Raw genomic sequence first — 14,725 nt, 5'->3', positions numbered from 1 at the left:
AGGGTGCTATAATGGATAAGGTGCCTGTATCTTGACATCTACTAGTTGTGGTACTGATTTTGCTGTGATGGGAAATGCACAAGTATCAGGGCACAGCGCCAAATCACAGTGTGTTCACAATTTTAATTGGCGCTATAACCCCACCGTCACCACAAGGGCTGCATTCCTGTCCATCATTTTTCAACTTCCTTTATCTCTGCAGTCACAGACCAGACATATTGAAACTCAGTGGCGGCTGCTCCGGATGCGACGTGGTAGGGCGACAGCGGGGGGTGGAGTAGTACCTAAATACAAAAACTAAGAAAAAGATTTTTAAATAAATAAATTACGACTTACTGTCTTGCTCCTCTCCCGATCCTCGATTGGTGCGCACTGCGCAGGCTCCCAGGTGCCAATCCCAGCGCTTCTCTCATGGTGGGAATACTATTCCCGGCATAAGAGAAGCGCTGGGATAGGTCTGAGTGGCCGGGTTTGCCACTCAGGCAGTGCCTGGGACCCTGGGACTGTTCTCTACCAGCCTGTGCAACACAGCCGGGTGGATAAATGCTCAGTGCGCACATCAGATTGGGCGGCCTAAGACAGTCACTCAGGCCGGCATGCGCCTTTAGTAGTGCCCACAACTCCTCCTCCTGAGGCTCAGGATGGCCCCGCCTTGCCGCTCAGCTACCCAGCAGAGGCAAACGGTGAAAAAGATAATAAAAATTATTTTTTTTCTCTCTTTTGCCTCTGTTGGGTAGCACCAGTGGGGTGACGCTCCTCCGTCATAGCGAAGGAGCTGCCCCTGTTGAAACTACACTTGCTCCCGCCCCATAAGTGGCAGTTCAGTGCGACCCACTATGATGCATCTTCTGTGTATGCGAACACAGGCAACCCCAGACATATTTAGGAACGTTGGGCCTAATTTGTGAGGAGAAGCTGGAGTTCTGGATCTGAAAGCGTCTGACTGAGTCTGTTTTGTCCTCTAAGCTGTCTAGCACTACATTCTATTCTTACATCTCACTACAGACAGCTAACGCTGCAAGAGTCCTCATTATCAATGCATCAAGACTGATTATAGAGAGGGAATGGCTTTGGCTTTCCTGTGTTCTTCGTCGTTTGCCTTTGCTTGGATGGCCTGTCCGTCAAGGCGGTGGCATTTTGAGTATATTTACATTGTCTCATTTGTGTTCCCTATAGAGGCTGGTGATAGGATCAAGTAGTCTTGTTGTAAAACTGTAGATGCAACATTACATGTAGCTTGAAATTGAGTATCAGTTTGTATTCTTTAATGTATTTACAGAAACAACATTTAAATTGCTGACCTATGGCTTCACTGCAGTTTGAATGCCTAAGCCTGTCTTAAAATAAATTTTAGAAAGTGGACTAGAATGCCGCTTTGAACCTTCACCAGCGGCTGAGTGCAATTCAAGCATTACTTTACATAATCAGCCTTCCATAACTAACCTATCAGCCCTACCAGTCCGAATCCACCATGCCAGTCACACCTAACATAAATAACGTCTCCCGCCTAGCCTACCACCAGATCTCCAGCATGAATATCTCACGCTTCACCTGATGTGATGTTTTGTGAAAAAGGGGTTCTTTATTTGCGTGGTACCTGAAGTGACTCTAAAAGCATTTGTGTCTAATTGGAAGGAGCTCATAGTAATGGCCTAAGGTACTGCAGCCTGCTTTAGGAAAGTAGTGTTTATAACTTTAGAAGGTCGTGAAAATGTGAATGCTGTTGATTTAAAAATAGTGAGACCTATTAGTTTTGCCAATGTTTGTTTGACATTGTTAACATAGAGAAGTCTCTCTCCATTCTTTCATTTATACATGTGATCTTGCAGCTCCATTTCCCCAACAGTGATGTATTTGAAATTCAAACAGATGTTATACGATTAGTTGAGCTAGTGGACACTGGCGTATGTTGAACAGTTAAGAGTGACCGGGAGGAAGCCTGGCCTGCTATCCATGAGGCATTAAACATGGAGGTTTTGAAGGGCAAACACTGATCACATGGCCTGTGTGGTTGAGAAGAACTAATTGGATCCACTCCTTAGCAGTTTTTATGAGTCTCATCCACAGTCATTTTAGGAGGATGCCAAGATCTACTGTAACAAAGGCAACGGAGCTAAGATGAATGGCAGGGCTGCCTACTGTCCATCCAGAGTGTTGAAGAAGTTGTTAGTTTTGTTTGCTATTATAGTTTCAGTCACTCTCTTCATCCTAACTAGCAATCTCAGTGCAAGTTATTTTGCTCCACATATTTGTGGAGCTCAGTTGTAACATCCTGAATGAGTTTATTTATGTAATGGAGATACAATTCTGCCTTTAGTTGAGGAGGAAGTCCAAGGCAACTGAAGCCTACCTCCATTGGTTCAACCCTGCTTCTGTGCCCATTCCACACACCAACTAACTTGATTCTCAGTTAACTGTTAACCCTCCTGGTCCACCACTGTTGACCAGTCGTGGCTGGCATGACTTGGGGGTGGGGGGCCGGAGGTTGTGGGGGGTGGGGGGCGGGGAGTCGCACAGGGAGGGGTTTGTTGGGGGGTTTAATTTAAAATAAAAATTTTTAAAGTTAACTTACCTTCCCGGTCTGGTCCGGCGTCGTCTCTGCTTCTCTGATCCTCACAGGAAGCAGGCAGCCTCACTCCCCTCCCCTAAGACAATCACAATGCTGCAATGGCAGCGTTGTGATTAGTTGGAGCGCCAACCACACAGCAGTCTATGGGGAGGCCATTTTCTCCATGTAGGCTGCACGGAGAAAAGGCAGAAGGCGTATGACTGGTTTGGTCGACCCTGAGGCGGACCAAACAGTCCGCGCCCTCAGAGTGGGCAAGCCACTCCTCCCCTGCCCTTGAGCAGGACTGGCCACCCACCCGCCCCCAACCAAACCCTTCTGCTTTCTCGCAGTACGAGAAGCAGAAACATAAAATGGTATCTATAATATGTTATGTTTCTGCTTCTTGCACTGCAAGAAAGCAGTGGGGCGACGCTCCTCCGCCCACACGGAGGAGCCACCCCTGCATTTGACATAAACCCAAGATCAACACCAGGATCACCAGTATCGCCCTAGCATCAGCACACAACAGTTCAAGATCACCATTAAGTTGCCCACAGTCTACCATGATTCCCAGTTCACCACCGCCATCTCCTGAGTTCAGCACGCCTAGATAAACCTAATCTCCCTACATTGCCACAACTTGTCCCTCAGTTAATCACCTGGCTCCACAATCCCTTTCCAGCATCAGTTCAGTTATTATCACCACCAAATTATCACCGCCACTAAGCCCCGTCAACAACCATCATACTTCTTACTTGGCACCCTCCCAATTTTACCAAGATCACTAACCACTTCTCCCTATTTACCCACACCAGTCTCCCTTGTTTACCACCTCTAATCACCTTCTAAAAACAGGAAATAAATATCTTCAGGTACATCGGGGCACTGTCATTACAGTTACTTACAGCTAGATGTCCTAACGTGTTTTCAGTCTCTCATGGAGCTCTGTAATGTCCAGAAAAAGGAGAACTTTGTTACCTGTTCGGTGTCATCTCCTGCCTCCCTCCTATGTGGTTCCTTATTCAATTTAGCGAGGTCCTTATTTTCTGAACATTGTAATACTGGATATGTTCCTGAGATTTTTGTTTACCCTGCAGGAAGCTATAATTCGGGAAACTGAGCTTCAACTAAGCCTTTGCTTCTTGTGGATGTTCAGCCTTATTATGACTTCTGATTTTGCTAGTTCGTTCACCATTCCACTCCCAAACTCACTGAATTGCTGGAAAGGGTTCTGCAACAGTGGATGGCCCGTCCCACTTGTTTTTCAGTCAATTTGGTTGGACAGTGTCACAGGTTTAGGAGGAGCTTTCATGCTACACACCCCCATCTTATCTCCCGCCCATCTTATCTCCATTCTAATATATTTCAGGACTGCCGTTGTCTCCCTAATACAGAGGCAGATATCCATGCAGGATTCATTTGTTGTTGCCTTTGATGGATAGGATACCCTGACACTGCAGGGAATGATGGCAACTGTAGGCTCAAAAATCAGAGTAACTACGAGCTATAGAGAAGCTTTCAGGGCCACTAGATCTCGGAAGAATTGTTAGTGAGGGATGGGATTCTAATTCTGAAACAGTCTGTCACTTTTTATACGCAGAATGTAGAATCTTTCTTTTCTAGTCAGATAATGTTGGTCCCAGGCTATTCCTTCCAGAAAAGAAACAAAGGAAATGCCCCATCTTTCCCTATGGTGGACCATAGCATTTATCTCCTCTATGGTCCTATTAGCCTCTGGACTGGCTGCTGGAGGAGCTCTGGAAATGATAGGGTCCATCTCAGCTAGTATGGTGCAGAAAACTTGTTAGGACATCTTTGCCTTCCCTTTTCCCATCTCCATGACTTCTAGGCCTGGGATGGTAAAGACTGTTGTATAGGAAATGTGTGTTGGTGTGAAGGAAACCTTGTGTCCTTAGCTGGAGTGTAATAGTGTTCTTAAGGATACTACCATTTAATCGGAAACCTGAGGTCAACTGGTTTGGTTTTAGTTAGTGCAGCTCAGCGGCCTTTTGATGATTCCTGGCATGAGCAACAAAGGCAAATCATTGGCATGATTCAAACACCTGCACAGATCTGATCAGGGTAACAACAGTTGTTGGAGATCCGTGTTCGAAGGAATATAATACAATTTCAGGCTCTCGTTTTTTGCTTCTGTCTCCTCCAACTCTTGTTTGGGTTGTTGGTCAGAGAAAGGTTAGAATATCTGGACATTTGGTGGATGCATGCAACTTCAGGGCAGTAAATGTCACAGAGTACCAGTTCCACTCTTGTGATTTAAGGATTTCCAGGATTTAAGTGTGTCTGGTGTTGCTTACACTCCTATGGGCCATTAAGATGAGAGGTTTTCTGTCTCAAGGTAAAGACACACGAATGCCCTCGGGCATTCGTGCGCTATACAAATGTTCAAATCAAGAAGGCCAAAACTTTGACCAGGGAGGTTGTATTTTTTACTAAGGGTTGCAAATGAGTTTAATTTTTCTCCTGCAAGATATTGGATATAATGTGTGTCTGACCTGCCAGCCTTAGGGTGGTCTTCCCTAAACCTTTTGCCTGCCTCCTCCATTTTTGCTGATCTTGTTTGCTGGCCTTAGGACTTTGCACACTTTACCCCTGATTACTATTACTAAGGTGCATGTGCTCTTCTCTCCTTAGCACATAGTAACATTAGCTCATCCCCAATTGACATATTTAATTTACTTATAAGCCCTAGTAAACTGGTAGTATGTGTACCAAGGGGCCTGTAAATTAAATGCTACAAGCGGGCCTGCAGCACTTATTGTGCCACCCAATTAAGTAGCCATTTAAACACATCTCAGACCTGTCATTGCAGCCTGTGTGTGTGGTTTAAAAGTGTGCTTTCAACCTGGCAAAATAAACCTTTTATCAAACCCAAACCTTGCTTTGTAATACATATACGTCACCCCTAGCATAGGCCTTAAACAGCCCATAGTGCAGGGTGCAGTGTAGTTAAAAAGTAGCACATGTACTTTTAAGTTTTATATGTATTGGTAGTAAAAAACTCTTAAATTAGTTTTTCACTACTGCAAGGCTTTACTTTTAATAAGCTGTAATTTCCAAATGGGTCATGTTTGGTGTCTTTGGAATTGTATTGAAAAATCCTAATTTATGGTGAAGTCACATTTTAAATTACAATTTTGAAAATGCCACTTCTAGAAAGTTGCCAATTTCGTGCCTTAGCCATTTAGTACCTGTAGCCTGTCTCTGGTCACATGACTGGGTGTAGATGACTGTTGGGATTTGTGTATTCCTCACACAATAAAGAGCTTAGGTATTCCTTGATGAGCCATCACTGGCAAGATGGGAGGGTGGATCTGGTGTCCTGTCTCTACACAAAGGGCTGCACATTCCCTGTAGTTAGTCTTGTGCCAGGACAGGGAAGGCATGATGCCTGGAGACTTCAAAGGGAATTTTAGAAGCTTCTTACACCTTCCAGAGGAAGGGTACCAGGTATAAATATTGGACCTCAGACACCACCTCTGGTACATTTCTGGACCTGAGGATACTCTGCCAGGAAGAAGGACTGCTGTGCTGCTGAAAGGAATGCCACTCTGCTGGACTGCTGTCCTGCTGGATTGCTGCCCTCCTGTCTGAGTCAGAGGAATTGAACCTGCACCTGAACCCAGGACTCCCAGAGTGACCCAAAGGGCTAGTCTGCTGGCCTCCTATTCAGAGCGACAGATACATAACAGGCTCACCACCACCTGAACCAGCAGCCAGAACTAGGTGGAGAAAGCCCCTGACCCACAAGTGTACCCTTGATGAGGCCTCAGAGAGGCTGAATTGAAGTTTCTGGGCTTTATGGGACCCTGAACGGGCCCATTGGCGCCAAAACTGTGTCACTCGCACAGCCCACCAGCGTGAAGTTTCCTTCCGGCGACCTTTCGAGCTACAGCATATTTCTCTCGAGATGGCAATAGAATCTTTGCGCTACAGCGACTCCCATCTGCGACTCCAGGCCTGCTCTTCATGCAACATCGACGACTGTCCGCAACGCTTCCCTGCTCCTTGGAACCGCAAAAGGTACTCTTTGCGCTAGACTGAGAAGGTAACCCTTCAGCGGGACTAACCTGGTCCCTGCATCCGACCTGTGCTTCATTGCAGTCAGCCGGAACTTGTGACTCTCTCCTGGACTTGCATGAACAGATAGTCGCGAGTGGAGTATTGGGCTTTTTGGCGCTATTTACACTAAACGGTTTAAAAATTCATGTTGGATTTTGGTCTTGTTTTATTTATCAAATATTATTCTAGTTTTCTAAACTAGTGTGGAGTCCTTTTGATGTGTGCTTTCAATGTGTTACTGTTAGAAGTGTTGCACAAATACTTTACACATTGCCTCTGAACTAAGCCTCCCTGAGAAGTGTGGTTGCTGTTTGAGAAGGACTTCACCCCCCTCAACCAGAAATCCAATTTTTTTACTGTGTGCAATAGCCACACTTCGCTTCATGTTTCAGCAGCTTCAATAGTTACAGGAGTCAATATTCATATTTCTTCCCTGGAATTTGTTTCTTGTTTTGGATCTTTGATTTATGGATGATGGAGCCGAGTGGGTGGCTACACAGGCATCAGGACTCTGGTTATCTTTGTCACGCTGACAATCTTTCTTTCTTGAGGCTAACGACAAAGTACCTTGATTGGGTTGTTGTGGTTAAAGAGGTTTTCCTCTCCACCGACCAGGATTATGTTTCAGGTTGCAGTTAGTCCATTGACTTTTTTATCGGATCTCATTATGTGCTTCCTCGTGGGGAATGGCTCAGGTTTTTGTGCTTTGGGTGCTATTAATGGAGGAAATGCTTTGACGCTTGTTGTAGAAGGACACCCTCATATATGAATCCCTTGCTGAAGAGTCTCTGTACAGGCCAGTAATCAACAAGACCTGCAGCTCTTCATGTGTGTGCACTCTCGCGTCCTTCAGTAGTAGTGCAGTACGTGTGAGGTCTATCTTCCTATCAACTTGGTTTGAAGGGATACCTCTAGGCTTTGTCCCACCAATGTTGTTGTGGTAGGGAACATGCACTTTTTCACCTTTTTTTTTGTAGCTGTCTGACAAGTATGAAATTGGACTGTCCTTTTAACCATGAATGTGCAAGTTAAGCTGGACATCTTTTGTACTTAATTTGCGGACAATGTGGGTTCTGTCACATTCGTGAAGAGGGGTCTACTTGAAGAACTGGACCTTCTTTGGCGCAGATGGAGGACTTTAATTCTTGTTCACCTGGAAGACAGTCACAGTGTTTGGTCAGGTCTCCATCATGACGAGTGCAAAAGGTGTTGCAAGTGTATGGTGCTACTGTCTTCTCTGTATGCATACCAGCGGTGTCTTTATCTTTTCCATTGGAATATATGAGATAAAATGTGCACGTGCCCTGATATAAGGGCAGTCTTTTGTTCAGATGCTGGGATGGGGCGAAGACATGTTGTATAGCATCAGGATTTTCAATGACTAAAGAGTTGAATAGAGGGAGGTATTGAGACCGTAACATTTTAATTCCATCCCAGTGATCTTCTCTATACAGATCTCCCTTCTTCGTTTGGGTCATAACCATCCTCCGCAGAGATGTTCTTGGGCCTCCGTCTCAGGTGTGCCAGAGTAGTCATACAAGAGACATTAGTTAGTGGAAGCTCCTTTAGGGTACTTCCTAGGGGAGGGCATGTGTAAGGGGGATGTCATGATCTAGGAATTCTGTATGTTAGCAATAGGTTGCCTCTCTAATGATGTGGACACACGACAATAAAGCCAAGCATGTACGATTGAAGAAAAGAAGTTTACAGGTATAAGCAGAGGCGATGTCGCGCTTTTCATTAGTGTTGTGTTTGCTGCATTCTTGTGAATTGTATTCCAGCAAACGTCACAACGTTAATTGTCAGTGAACAAAGTCAGAGAGAAACTAATCTTAATCGACTCCCCTATTGGCATCCTATGATACAATGTATAGAAATGGGCTCAATATTGAATTGGTTGACTTATGGTTAAGAAAATGTTGAATGAAAAGCACACACCTTGGATTGTCAGAGTCCTAGTATTGGGGAAAAAGAATCTGAAATATTATGTTTGGTCCACTTGGCACCAGTACTCGACTCGTCAGGGTAGTAAGGGCTATATAAATGAAATTACAATAAAAGTACCTGTTAGAATGTGTGAGGTGAGTCTAAAGCATGGTACTCGTTGGCCTATATCAATTTTGTAAATGTTTTTGGGCTGGGGTTGAGAACTGATAGCGAGAGTCTGATCCAACAGACATAGAGGGTAGTGGTAAATGTTAGGTGATATGTGGAAGTGCAACAGACGATTGGTTGCTATCGGTTTAAAATAAATAAAGTGATAGCTTCATGCCTTCTCACAGGTGTTTATTTTGGCACTTGTGTTTTGTGACATGTGTTGCTGGTTTTGCATCAGAGAACAGTAGCAAAAGGAGATGAATGGAGAGTGCCGTCAACAAATATTTGTTTCCTAAGCAAATTGTAGGCCCATCAAACATAAGAAACGCTGACGCTAAAGAACACATAAATATTTGTTAATGGGACTAGCCATTCATCTCCTTTTGCTACATATACAGCGACTGGGCTCCCTCCTTACAATGGCGTGACTCGGCTTATGTCATTCCAGTTTGATGTATTATTTCACTGCTAGTCACCGCTCGTATGCGTTTCTACTAGTAAACCTCATATTTGCTGGATGAAATGTTTAGCTGTGATCTAGGTTTTTAGGTCCCTTCTCGGGTGTCCGCTTACCTCGTTGTGTGCTTGTATGAAAAGAGGCCAACTGAAGCAAATCCCGCGCGAGCCCTGAGCACTCTCGGCGCATGCTTACGCCATTTTGTAGCTCCGGTTGAGTCACGTGGCACTCTCGTGTTGTGTAGGAAAAGACAGGTAAGAGCAGTTCCTCTAATTGGCCAATTTGGAAGTATAGTAGTAGTTACTATGATCTGAGAAGGGAAATTTCAAATTCAGATCTTGTTGCCCTCACACACCTGTTAGGGTGTCATGCTTCATCATTGGGCGTGCTCCTCGTCGGACCGGCGGTGCAATGTCCGACGGGCCTGGTGGCTTCTTTTTCGGAGGTCTTTTGATCTGAGTACGCCGTTTTGTATGAAGACCATGTGAATGATTATGGAGGGTAATAGCTCCTAAGAATGTGGGGATTCAAGAGAAATTAAAATAGGCCCTGGCCCCTCAATAGTTTTAATAAGGTTAAATAGGGCTGGGACTAAATAAAACCAGGGAGGCTACTTATGTGATGCAAGGTATCAGGGTAGCCTATAGTTGACAAGGGTCAACATGTTTCGTGTCACGGTGCTCAAGATTGAGCGACACTTCTTCAGGACCGTGGGACCAGTAAAGAATTCGTATACCTCAGTTTCCTTATAACGGGGTATTACAGGTCAACCACATACCAACTGGACCTAAGTATGGTTCAGAATAAAAGGCTCCGCCTCAGAGTGAGGGGTTCAAAGCTTCATAGGTAAGGGAGTAGTAACCGGACCACTGGAACGGTCCCTCCGAACGTTGACGGGGGCAGGCCACAACAGGACGTGTCTACTCCTCACCTATCCAGGCGTACTCAGATCAAAAGACCTCCGAAAAAGAAGCCACCAGGCCCGTCGGACATTGCACCGCCGGTCCGACGAGGAGCACGCCCAATGATGAAGCATGACACCCTAACAGGTGTGTGAGGGCAACAAGATCTGAATTTGAAATTTCCCTTCTCAGATCATAGTAACTACTACTATACTTCCAAATTGGCCAATTAGAGGAACTGCTCTTACCTGTCTTTTCCTACGTAGACCACTGGGAGCATTAGAACAGGACCTCTCTAAATATCCAGCTCTCGTGTCCCCCCTCCTTGATTACACACTCTCGTGTTGTGTACAGTTATGACTGCACGTGTTCAGACTTGGCTGTACCCGCAGGTCACACGCAGCGTCGAGGCCGTTGACGAGGAGTGCCTTTGAGAGGTTAATAATAAACCCAGTTTTAAGGTGCCAGGAGACGGTTCATTTTGCGTCTTGGACTATAATCAGCCGTCTGTGTTGTTTTTATATTACTGAGCAATGGAAGAATGTCAGACTTGAGAGGAGTCGAATGATTTACTGTGGAGCTATCCTTGCTCCTTCATTGAATGAGGACTGGTTTAAAACGCACACGTCCTAGTGACCACACCGTCATCCGCTTCAGACAACACGCATACACAGACGTCACCCAAAGATTACACTGACACTTTATTTGTGGGTGAAAACTGCTGCAGGTTTATTTTCATACAACACAGTATGATAATAAAATTGGGTTATCTTACGGGCGATCCAGGGCAGGCAGCCCCTTGCTGCTCCACCCGCCTGGTGAGCCCGCACACACGGTGGGTCGATGCCCGGCAGTGTGGCACATAATTGTTTACAGATCATCCACGGGGTCACGTGATCTGTCTCCTTACTCCCGCCCCTTCGGACAGGGGCGGAGCGTGTTGTGGCACACCCCCGGTTGGTCAGGCCCCCCAACCGCCCGAAGGACTAACGGGGCGCCGTCGCGGTCTTCCCAGAACCCCCTTCGGCTCGTGGACCTTGGCTCGGGCACCCTTACTGTGCCGGACAGGGGTACCCTTACTGTACCGCCTGTCGCAGGGGTACCCTTACTGTACCCGTCTGCATCCAGATCGCCCTGTAACTCCGCCACAGCTCTGGGGAGGCTCCCGTCGCTGCCAGAGCCCCCCCTCCTAACGAGTGCTACTGATGTCCCTTGCTAGCCAGTGCCTCTTGTACGTCAAGCAGGAACATGTCCATCCCTACCCTGGACAGGTGCACCCCATCAGCCTCATAATACCCTTCAACCTTCTCTTGGATCAAAGCGTGTCTAATGAAGCCCATGCCCCTGCGCTCCATGAATTTCTGCATGGACCTATTAACCCTCCTACGGGACCGCTCTACCGCCGCCGGAGACCTAGCCCCTCTCCACACTCTGCGAGGGACGATTTCAGACCACCAGACCTCGCATGACCCCACTGTTTGGCTGATGGCCTGCAAGTCGGATTGCATTGACAGTAGCAGTGCCCTCCTCCCCCTGGCAACCAGGTCATTACCCCCTAAGTGCAAGATGATAACAGTGGGCTGGACCCCTACAACTGCCAGGCGCTGCTCAATCCTGCCGCGAGCTTCACTCCATTTCATGCCCGGGGAACCCAACCACACAAGCTGTGTAGTAGCAAAGTTCTGCGACCAGTTCCTGTGTGCTGCCCAGCGTTCCATCCTCGAGATGTAGGAATGGCCTACCAACCAGACCCGGGCACCTGTCAATAAAGCGATGAAACGGCTTTTAGGTAAGCGTGACTTTATTAAACACACAAAATTCAATGCGTTCATGACAATGGACCAAGAACATGGAGCGGTGACAAGCTCCGGGTTGTATCACAGCATCACGGACGGACATACTTCTTGAAACAGTCCGATTCCCAGCGGCCTACCCCTTTTACACCTTCAGGGCCCAGGCCGGCTTTGGCCGCCGATGTGGCCGCACCAATCCTAAAGGAGTGCGAGGAGAACCGGCGCCCACACCCCGCTAGACCGGCTCTAGCCAGTGAAGCCCCAAGTAGGCGCTCAAACTGAAATTTGGTCAGGGGGGAACCGTCCGCATGAACCAGAAAAGGACCGGGAAATGCTGGACGCAGTGCAAGGTAATCCCTAACCAGGTGGACCGGGCAATACCTGTTATCCCCTAGGGTCTGTAACACCACCGTCTTCCCCTTCCCCACCTGATCTGTTTTAGATCTGCGGATGCGCAGCTCCAGTGCTGTGTTGAGGGTCACATCCGTAATCCCCAGCGCGCGATCCGACAAGTCTTCCTTAGACTTAGCCACTAGCTCGCTGACCCTGAAAGCGCCAAAGAGGAGTCGAATGATTTACTGTGGAGCTATCCTTGCTCCTTCATTGAATGAGGACTGGTTTAAAACGCACACGTCCTTCTGAGAGTCGGGGGTGGGGTGTAACACAGGCCCTTAAAGCCCCTGTACCGCAGCGGGGACCCAATCATAAATGTCTGTGATATTTCCATAATTCTGCAGGTGGGCCCATCCTTTTCAGTTAGCCACTGGCACACTTCAGATGAGTTAGGGGAACAAATGCTGTCATAGTGGTAGGCAGCCACAAGGAGCTGCATTTGCACCTTGTTTGCAGTTTTATATAGCGCGAACACGATTTGAAAGGTATTGGAGCGCTTTACATAAGCACCAGCTACATCACACAAGGACACATTCATGTAGTCAAGGGGTGATTATGTGATTTGCCCAAAATCACAAGATGTTGAGCCGACGCCGAGACTCTTAACGGATTCCCCAGTTCCAAAATCGGCAGCTCGGGTTGTCACGCCACATCAGGCGGGCAATCAAAGCTAAATTTCGGCTGAAAAAGATTTCGGGGGGAGGGGGAGGGGGTGGGGGGGGGGGGGGTAATTCTTCCAGCCATAGGCAGAGTGGCTCTAAGAAGGGGTGAAAACACAATAGAAGCCTCATTAATGCTGGGGCATCAAAAACTTCATTGGGAGCATTGGAGTCCAGACGGTGAGCCCGGGAGGCTGTGGTGCCTGTCCATGTCCTCTTTAAGACATTTTGGACAAAATGTATTTACTCGAGTGAGACGCCTCTTGTGTATCGCGCCTGACTCCAAAATGGCGCCCGTATTTCAATCGACGGGAGGGGCCAAAACAACTTCCTAGGGTTTCCCCCCGTCTTCAGCTACAGCGTAAAGGCCACAACATCGAGCTGGATCCGCAACTACTGTTGTGATCTTGAGGGACAATCCTGATTGACACCAGAGGCGCCCTGCCCGCCCCACCAATGGCGGCTGTCTCTCCCGCTGGCGGTTATTTCTTGACATCACATGCCCCCATTGAAGACTGGCGGTCCTTGGCTCTATCCCTCTGGGTTATAGAGATTTTTGGTGACCGTTGGAATTCGAACTTCAAAAACTCATCCCCCCTTTGCCTGACCTCATGATGGCCACCTCAGTGGGACCCTCCTTGGTGTTCTATCTCAGCCATCACCCAAGCCTGTTCCTGCACTCCCACCAGGACATTTACTCTGGGTACCCTCCCTCGACTGTTGAGACCTAGCTATTCTGACTGATGCCCGGTGGAGCTACCCCGATAGCTATTGGGGAGATGGGCTGTGGATTCCCTCCTTGGCAGTCTCCTACCCAGCTGAGCAAACTCTCCTTCGTCTCTCCTGACCTTATCTCCCTCCTCCCCCCTCATACTACCCCCTACCCCTTTCCACTCTACTTATCTCCTTTCCAGTTCCTGACCTTTGCCCTCACCCACTTGGTTTTGAGTTCCCATCCTGTTTCACATCTGGACATTCTTCTACGATTTCTCCCTCGTCTGTTGAGACCTAGCTATCTGACCAATGCCCGATGGAGCTACCTTGAGAGCTAAAGAGTAGACCGGCTGTGGATTCCATCCTCGGCCGTCACCTACCCAGTCGATCATTGGGCAGACTTTCCCTTTGTCTCTCATACCGTCTACCCCCTCTTCCTCTCCCTTCTCACTCCCCCTCTCCCCCTATCTGCTCTACTTGTCTCCCCTTCTCGCTCTTTAATGTGTATGTAACGTGTAATTATTATCATTGTTGTAACATTGTTGAACCTTATGTAAAGCGCTCTGATACCTACGGGTCTAGTCAGCGCTATATAAAACTCATTAAATAAATAAATTAAATAAATTAAAGACCTGTGAAGTGCTCGGGTGCGGCTGCAATTAGACGGTCGCCAGCCCGTGAAGCTGTCTCAGCCAAGGCTGACTCACACGATGGGAGTGAGGGGGGGGGGGGGCTGAAGTGTTGAAGCACCTTTGCAAGAAGTGGATATCGCAGAGATGGCTACCATTTGGGCAGCTATTATTGCGGTTTGCTAGCAGCATAACCACCACTTGTTAGTTTTAACACCACTATGCTTCACTGCGTCCAACGTGTCCCATCTGTAAAATTAGCTTTAGAAGCCCCTCTGGGGATTGTAGTCCTAATGAGGTATATTGCCAGTAAGATGAATTGTCCTGTGGACTACAACCCCTAAGAGCGAGAAGTGCGCTGAGTCTTCAATGCATGCTAGTCATTGGTGTCTGTTCCGTTCTGGCATGTGCCTACTAAACTGGGTATACCATCAGCCCAGCGTGATGCCCGTA

General features: G+C 47.3%; 1 protein-coding gene across 2 annotated transcripts in view; it reads left to right on the top strand.

The window, feature by feature from the left end:
• COMMD1 (copper metabolism domain containing 1) overlaps nt 1-14,725 on the top strand; it is a 715,340-nt gene that overhangs the window by 515,960 nt on the left and 184,655 nt on the right. The window lies entirely within an intron of this gene.

The sequence above is a fragment of the Triturus cristatus genome, chromosome 6, assembly GCF_964204655.1.
Source record: "Triturus cristatus chromosome 6, aTriCri1.1, whole genome shotgun sequence".
NCBI classification, from domain to species: domain Eukaryota; kingdom Metazoa; phylum Chordata; class Amphibia; order Caudata; family Salamandridae; genus Triturus; species Triturus cristatus.
The sequence above is the reverse complement of the archived record's forward strand: the minus strand, read 5'-3'. Positions and strand labels throughout refer to the sequence as shown.